Source organism: Trichechus manatus, unplaced genomic scaffold (genome assembly GCF_000243295.1).
Source record: "Trichechus manatus latirostris isolate Lorelei unplaced genomic scaffold, TriManLat1.0 scaffold00364, whole genome shotgun sequence".
NCBI lineage: Eukaryota > Metazoa > Chordata > Mammalia > Sirenia > Trichechidae > Trichechus > Trichechus manatus.
In genome coordinates, this window is record NW_004444300.1 from 559,423 (window position 1) to 568,740 (window position 9,318).

A 9,318-nucleotide genomic window follows, 5' to 3' on the forward strand; every position below is an offset into this window, starting at 1 on the left:
TCTCTCTCTCTCTCACATTATATATATATATATAATGTAAAATCTCCAAAATGGCTCTAAAAGTCATTTTTAAAAAAGTCTATTAGATTGTTAGATTTCAAGCTCCCTAAGCTAGTACCTTGATATGGAGTTTATTTATTCAACCTATTCTTTACCATTACCCATATGCTAGTCTCTGCCCCAAGGAGCTTAAAGTCTAGTGAGGAGACACATGCAAACAAAGCATATTAATCCAGTCTGGATAATCGCTATACTAGAGGCATGTTCAATAAAATGGGAACATAGAAAGAGCTTCTAAATCTGTCTAGGAAGATCTGGGTGGACTTCCCAGGGGCGGTAGCATTTGAGTGGAGAGTTAAGAGTTTGAGAGAGGATCCAGGTATGCAGGGGGGTGGGGTGCGACAGGGGAAGGGCTTGGAGAAACTGAAGGAAGAGATCCATTGAGAGCTAGAGGAGCTTCGGGCTTAGTTACTGTCTCACAACCAACAAGGTGAGCCAATAGTCCAGTGAAAACATACATGCATGAACTGCAACAGCACCTGCCCCACACCTACCTCCAGATCAAAAATGGCTACTGCTTCACTTCCATTTGCAAACTTCATATAAACATCTCTTGTGGTGAATCTTAACTGGCAAACATACAGGGAAGGAAATTCTGGGAAACATATTTCTAGCTTAACTAAATTGACATAGTATAAAGCCATGAAAGCAGGCTACTAAGGCGAGTCCAGTCTGAAATATTTATCTATTCTTGCTAGTATAAATCACTGTCTCCTCCATGGTAAAAGAGGTCCAATGTAATCAATGTGCCACTAGGTACCTGGGTAATGCCCACAAGGAATTGAAGGAATTGTGCCAAACTGGGTTCAACATTGACCTCTGTCATCGGCAGGTTGGGACTCAGCATTTGTTGTCAGATTAGCTTGGGTGAAGGGACGTACATGTTGTTGAGCCCATGCATAGCTTCCATCCTTGTTACCATGGCCACTTTGTACATGGGTCCCTTGAGCAAGCACTGGAGTGGCTGAGGGAGGAGGCTGCCTGAATCCACTAAATGGATATCCTGTCCACCTGATAATTAAAAGCCTTGTCTAGAATGGATGCCTTTAGATATACATTTGCATCAGAATATCTTCACTGAGTACAGAATTGATTAACTAAATTAGCAAGCTATTCACACCAGTCCAGGTTCCCAAATCAGCATATTAATGCCTGAATCCCAGGTGAGTACACTAATGTCAATAAATTCTGCCTGATTTAGTGTCATACGTCGTCCTTTTCAGCCTAATACCCTTAGAATTCACTCACATACATGTTACCCAGACCTTGGCCAATACAAATTGGCAAGTTCCTACAATTCTTTTAGTGATGTTAAAACAAAAATCATATTAAATCAATAATAAAAATTTATTGAAGTTTATTTAATATGTGATTTGCAAATTCTGGCAACATTTTGACTAGTGGGTCAAATATGTTCCAAAGAAGACAGAACTGAAGATTCTTATATGCCATTTTATAACCAGAACAGTGTTTACAGAATAACAATTTACTTTAAAACACAGCTCCTCTTACGACCTTTGGCATTTCTGTTCCTCTTAACTGACTGCACATAGATAATTTTAAAACAGCACAATGCCTAAGGCAAAACATTCTTTACTAATTAATCTAGACCATTGTTTGACTTAAAGGTGACATTTAGGACACCAGTTTCTCAAGGCTCAAGGTTCGAAGATCATCTCAGGGCCATAGCTTGAGTGGGTCACTTCAACCTCCATAGAACCCAGAAATCTGGATTCCACAAGAATTAAAATTGCATTTCTAGGTGTAAAAACTGTATCAGAGGAGGTCTTACAATTCTCTGTTTAGGTAGTGTCGACAAGTAACTTTTGTTATAGCCTAGAGGCAAACAGGGTGGTAGATGTGGGTGTTGAAGAGAAGCAGCATCTCTTAGTGAAACAATTGCTCCAGATAAAGCTAATAAAATGTTTTTATGCAAGGAAAGGTTGGCTCATTCAGAATGGATATAGGTGCTACAAAAAGGCTAACACACTGGGAGACTATGTGGCAGTGACATTTAGTGAGGTGCCTCGTCCTTCGCCTGCACTTCATTCTATACAAACACCAGTGATGATCTGAGTAATCATAGTGTAACTGTGTGCCACATATGATCAAGGTCCAATATCCCCCAGACAACGAAGTTATACAAGCACTCCTCAAATACGTGAGAAACCCAATCCCAGAATCCCATTTTGAGAGGCTGTTTCCTGGGGATGTTTATGAGGACTTTTCCTTGTACAAACAAATGTATCAGGCAGGGTTTCATCAGGGAAAAAATGTCACAGCAGAATACAGTAAAAGAGAAAAATGTAATTTACAAGGGTGTAGGCAGCATTAAAGGAGCTCTGGTGGCACAGGTGTTTAAAGCAATCGACTGCTAACCAAAAGATCACTGGTTGGAAACCCCCAGTGACTCCACTGGAGATAGATGTGGCAGTCTGCTTCCATAGAGATTTACAGCCTTGGAAACCCTATGGAATTGCTATGAATCGGAATTGACTCAATGGCAGTGGGTTTGAGTTGGTTTGGTTAGGCAGTATTAAGGGAAACAAATGACGGGTGGTAAAATATCCAGGACCAGTCACAAGAAGGAATCATTACTATCCCTAAAACTAAAGGAGAAAAGCTGGGAGCACTACCAAAAACCAGAGAAAGAGCTGTAGAAATAGAAGAAGGCCACCAACAAGAGCTGAGGTCTTTGGTGGAGGAATGAAGCAACCGTCATTGCAAAGCCTAGAAGGGAGGAAGCTAGCAGAATAAATTCTCTGATTTAATCCTCCTCCTGAACTCCATATTTTGCCAAGGCCTCCCATTGGCTACACCCAACCAAAAGCCAGAGGGCAAGAACCACCCATTAATTCAATCTATATAGTTCAGTTCTTCATGGCACAGAACAGCATGGAGACGATGAAAATTAGAAACGGAAGGCAAATAGATTACCCATCAGAAAAGTGTATCTAACTATTCCACCATTGGTGATCATTAAGGTTTTTTCCCCAAATTTTTGCTTTTAAATGTAACAATATTTTTACATGCTTCTTGTTCACACATGTGCAAGTGCTTCCAAAGTATATATAATGAGAACTAGAATTTCTAGAAAATACTGTATGATCAAGTTCATTTTCAATGTATACTGCTAAATAGTCCTATAGGGAAGCCCCATGACCACAACTGTTTAGTTAATCAACACAAAGAACACTTTCAGATATTTACTGTTGTATTTGGGTCATAGTTTATAAATTAGTGGGTGAGCATTTTTGTAAATGAGAGGTAATCTCACTTTTCTGGGTTTGGCTGTTAAAAGATCAGATGTGATGGTCACTGTGTTTGGAAACCCTGGTGGCATAGTGGTTAAGAGCTACGGCTGTTAACAAGAAGGTTGGCAGTTCCAATCCACCAGGCGCTCCTTGGAAACTCTATGGGGCGGTTCTACTCTGTCTTATAGGATCGCTATGAGTTGGAATCGACTCAACGGCAGCTGGTTTATTTGTTTGTTTTTGGTGCCTCAACAAATTACGAAACACTGACACAAGTCAGATGCATAGAACTGGTGAAACCAAGAAGTCTTGAGAGTGTCATTAGGGAGATTCATTCAGTCTTAGAGACTTATTCCATCCAAACTTAATTGGTACCAGGTTACCATCTCGTTGGTTCTCTGAGTGAGTTAAATAAGTAATTCACACATGATTACTTTACATATGAGTTGTGTTTTTTAATTTTTTACAATTATACTTTGACTATTTTGGAGGTCCCATCAAGACATCCAAGTGAATTCACCTTTTGGAGTCAATTAAACTGTGGTTCCCAGTAATGCACCTCATGGGGTTGTTTAAACCCAGGCACATCCCTTGGTTCTTGTACTGAATTCCAAGTAGCAATAAAACCTTACCTTCATTGACTCTCTGATCTTCAATTTGTTCTTCTGTATGGGGTGGGTGGGGGAGGTTGTTTGTGTGTGTGCATTTTTTTTTTCCCCGTTTCTTGGTCAAGTTTGGTTCTGATTCTAGTTTGAATAGGGTCAATACTTTATTCCTTATTAAAACAAACAAACAGACAAACAAAAACATTACCTTTGACTAGATTCTGACTCACAGGGACCCTACAGGGAAGAGCATAACTGCCCCATATGGTTTCCAAGGAGTGGATTCAACCTGCCAACTTTTTGGTTAGCCGCCTTAGCTCTTAACCGCTATTCAACCAGGGATACTTATTCCTTATTAGTGGCAGCAAAGATTACAAATTTGGTTCATGATCTGATCATTTGGTAATCTCTGTTGAGATGGATGGAATCTATTTTCTATCAAATGAGAAATTGGTTTATTAGTTTTGTTTTTCTCTGTTATCTATTTGTCTATGTAAGAATATGTCTTTTTTCCACTGGAAATAGAAGAACTTTATTAGATGTGGTGTGAGTTGTTTATCTGTCTCTACTTCTGATTTTTTGAAAATCTGAATCCACTTTTGTATTGTAACTGAAATGGTAGAGCTGAACCTAAGAGCTTTATGGTAAGCGTGTTTCTGTGATAGAAAAGCCTTTTCCTCTCACTATGTGACTGTGAAATATTTTCCTATCTCAAGAAGATATTAATCAATTAGATATTTAGCCTCAAAATAAAAGGGTTGTGTTAGGCATCTCAAAAGAAAGATCTGTCAATCTATTTCCAAAAAACTTAATCATCATAAACCCTATAGAGTACAGTTCTACTCTGATACACATGGGGTCATCATGAATCAAGAATCAACTTGACAGTAACTGGTTTTGGTTTATAGTAGTATCAAATAATGAGTTTGAAAAGAAGCAATGAAATGTGTTAAAATTTTGGCAAAATTAGCTTTGATAGGTTTATTTTATTAAAATCGTAGGATGATTTACGCCAAAAATCGTATTAAAGCAAGACTTGGTTTTCACTCTGTGATAATCTTGTGACAAATTTATCTTGATGAATTTATTCTCTCTTTATTACAGGCAATAAATATTATTCTTTACCTTCTGTGTAATCTTTCTAGTCAGCAGAGATTCTGTAGCTCACAAGAATATAATTTTGAGCTTTATCTGACTTTATGTGCTTTATTATTTAAGTAAAATAGTTAATTACCTATGAAAGAGATAAAATTTCCTCTGCTATTGTCATGGATTAAATTATGTCCCCCCAAAATATCTGTCCACTTTGCTAGGTCATGATTCTCAGTATTGTATGATTATCTACCATTTTATCATCTGATATTATTTACCTATGTGTTATAAATGCTATTACTATGATGTAATAAGATAGATTAGATATATTAATGAGGTCTACAAGATTAGGTAGTGTCTTAAGCCAATCTCTTTTGAAATATAAAAGAGAGAAGTAAGCAGAGAGACATGGAACTTCATACCACCAAGAAAGCAGTGTCAGGAGCAGAGTGCGTCCTTTGGACCTTGAGGCTCCTGTACTGAGATTCTCCCAGACCAAGGGAAGACTGATGCATCACAAGGACCTTCTTCCAGAGCCGACAGTGAAAGTGTTCCCCTGGAGCTGATGCCCTGAATTTGGACTTGCAGCCTACTGGACTGTGAGAGAATAAATTTCTCTTTGTTAAAGCCATCCACTTGTGGTATTTCTGTTATAGCAGCAGTAGATGACTAAGACAGCTATGTATTTTAAGTTATTATATTGCCACTCAGGTTAATAGGTAGCTATGCTACAACCATTCTTGCTCTCAGATACCTATAATACTTAAGTGACCAGTCATTTCTGATAACTCTTTTAATTTGCCTTCCAGGATCAGACTCTAAATTCAGAAAAATAATAAAATGGATAAAAAGACCAGAGAGATTTAGCAGACAGCAGAGAATGCAGAGTTGCTGCTTAGCGGAGATAAACAGAACATTCCATCATAAGTATGTCGAGCTGTGAAATTATCAGAGAGTTCAATACTTGCTTTTACGTGCTGAGTCCCTCAGTCATTTAGTCCAACAAATACATTTTCTCTAAGTTAGCAACTGACTGTTTTCTAACTTGTTTATCTCTTTACCCTCCATAAAGCAAAGAGAAACAAGATATAATTTATGCACTTGCCCAACAGTGCCTTCTGTTGAATGGGTGGTGACCAGAGTTTTTATGAAGTGAAGGAAAGAGAGAAGAACAGTAAAAGAAAAATAAAAAAGAAGGGGAAATTTCATAAAGACAAGTATTGTTATGGGAAACTTTGCTCCGTTTGCGTATCTTTTTGAGGAAGGAGATGATATACTATATTCCTTACTGTGGGTCACTGTCAAAAAGTGTGAAAGTCACTGCTTTACATGACTCTCCCCTTACCACTTAGCCATTCTCCCCTCACTCACACTGCACAACTGAGGCTTGTTACCAACACACATAAATCCATTAGAACAAGAAGCCTACCAGTAGACAGTGTTACTAACTATAATAGAGCAATTTAAGAGGGACAGGAATAAAAGGAGTTTAACCTGGATGATGGGAAAGGAGAGAAGAACAAAAGAGGGAATGGGAACAAGGAGAGGAAAGGATATCCAAAAGAGGGGAGGGAAATAGAAAGAAAAGCCTCCTAACTCAGAGTAAGGAAGAAGGAAGATGAGGAAACAGAAGGAAAATTAAAAGGAAAATGTAAAGTGTTTAAGTAGCATACTGCTGATCAGGGGAAAAGACCATGGAATGTTCCTCGTTTTTCGTTGTATTCCAAGAACACCTCACACAGTTTGCACCCAGATATGTACTTACTGGACTTCTGTATGTGAGCTCTTAAAGTTTCTACCCTCCTTGCACAGCCCTGGAAGAGATCCAAAGTGGGGGAGAGGGAGGGCTAGCAGCAGATTACAGTAAAAAAACTAAGTTCAATCCTCAATTAGCAAATTCTCCAGTTAATACTGCCAGGAATTTCTGCCTGTGAGACAGATGGCTGTTTAAAAAAAGAGAAAGGGCAGTAGGGGGTGATGTCTCCCTGTTCTGAAGGCCTTAAAGAAAGACTGCCCTCTTTTATATTTATAAGTATTATGCCTTAGGAATTAAGGCACAGGGTTATTTTTATCTTTGGTTCATAAATATATTTAACACCTGTTTTTAAAAGTGAATGTCACTCACTTCTAAGTGAAAAAAGTGAAAGTTTCTATAACAGTGTCAAGATAATCAACTCAATGCAGGGCAAAGAGAATCTTCTCTGTGAGTTTGACAACCAACGATAGAACTTCAGTGGTCAATGAGGACTCCTCACAGTACAATCACTTAAGAGATCTTCCTGCAGCTCACTAGCTGACTGCATATTCTCTGCATTGCCACCTTCATTTCTTGATTCTTGAAAGTGTAAATGATAGGATTCAGGAAAGGGGTTAGAACTGAATCAAAGATGGCCAGAAACTTATTCAGGTGTGGGGAGGAAGATGGCCAAAGAACAAAACTACCACAGTGATAGGAGCTGAAAGTGTGGACAGACCTTAGATAAACGAGCTGAAGAGTGTTTCTGAACAGTGAGAATAATGACAATATGGGAAATGATTAGTATGATGAAGGAGCCCACAGAGTGAATCCACTGTTGGCAGTGACCATGAACTCTAGTCAGTAGGTGTCTGTGCAGGCCAGTTCGATGAACTGAGAAAGGTCACAGTAAATGCTATCGAACACATTGGGTCCACAGAAGGGTAAGTTTACTACAAAAGTCAATTGAACAACAGAGTGGATAAGGCCAATCATCCAGGCTGACACTAAAAAGAAGATGCATATTTGTGGGCTCATGATGGTCAGGTAGTGGAGAGGTTTACAAATGGCCAAATAGCTCTCAAACGCCATGGCTATAAGCAACACCATCTCCACAACACCAATGATATGAATGAAGAAGATCTGAGCAATGCAGCCACCAAAGGAGATGACTTTGTGCTTTCTAAAAAGGTGGTAAATCATCCTGGGGGAAGTGACTGAAGAAATACCCAGGTCAATGAAAGACAGATTGGCCAACAGGAAGCACATGGGAGAGTGTATGTGAGAGTCAGAAGTCACAGTGAGCATAACGAAGGAGTTTCCCATCACGCTTGCCACATACAACATGGATAAGAACACAAAAAGGACAAATTGTATCCCCCAGGAATTGGAGAATCCTAGGAACACAAACTCTGACACCACAGAGTGATTTGTTTCATCCATTGGCTTGCCAGCAATACTACCTAAAAGGAGAATAGAAAGAAATATAAATTACAAGAATTATATTAATATACTAGAAGGATAAAAGTTAAAATTCTAAAAGCTTGCCTCCACAGTGGCTACAACAATGGGCTCAAACATAGCAATAATTGTGAGGATGGTGTAGGACCAGACAGTGTTTTGTTCTATTGTACATAGGGTCACTATGAGTTTAACCAACTTGGTGGTCCCTAACAACAACAACATCTGCACTTTGGCATTACATCCAACCTAATATGCTCATGGACCTTAAAATTGTGATCATGCAGAGTAGTTGGTGGCTGCCATGTGGAGCTGCTCTCTACCACCATTTTGACTCTGCATTTAACATCTGTGATGGTTAATTTGTTGTTTCAATTTTTCTATCTATTGTAGTTAACTAAGACAGAATTTGGGACCAGGAGTGCAGTGCTGGTCTAACAGATACCTAAGATGTAGAAGTGATTTTGAAACTGTGAATGGATAGAGGCTGGAAGAGTTTCAAAGTGCCTAACAGTAAAAGTCTATATTGCCTTGAAGAGACTGTTGGTGGAATTAATTGACATCAGACAATTCTGGTGAGGAGTCAGAAAGAAATGAGGAGAACTGTTACACTGGAGATGGCACAGATGGCAAGAAGCAACAGCAGAGAAATGGTAACAGCAGAGAAATGGCAGCAACAGAATCAGGATACCAGCTCGAGATGGCACTGGAGCCACCCATGGAGAGAGAGACCTGAGTGCCTTTTTGCAGGAGGCTTCCTGGCAGAGTGGGGTGCCTCCAGGCACTTATTAGTGGAGCTAGGCCTGCTGACCCACAGAGTGAGGAAACTGCGTGCCTGTGTGCAGGAGGCTTCCTGGCAGAGTGGGGTGCCTCCAGGCACTTATCAGTGGCGCTAGGCTTGCTGACCCACAGAGCCAGGGAGCTGTGTGCAGGAGGCTTCCTGGCAGAGTGGGGTGCTTCTGGGCACTTATTGGTGGAGCTACCCAGCTTTGGAACACTTGCCCCAGCAGGGCAGATGAGGGCTTGAGGCCCAAAGGCCAAGAGAGAAGGAACACAAGAAGCCAAGCTGCCTCAGTCTCAAAAGCTATGGTCATGACCTCAGGGATTTCAA

General features: G+C 39.8%; 1 pseudogene; it reads right to left on the reverse strand.

Annotated features, from left to right (window-relative positions):
- Positions 1-7,277: 7,277 nt before the first annotated feature.
- On the reverse strand, positions 7,278-8,189 carry LOC101357693 (olfactory receptor 4F21-like; annotated as a pseudogene).
- Between the last annotated feature and the right edge of the window lie 1,129 nt (positions 8,190-9,318).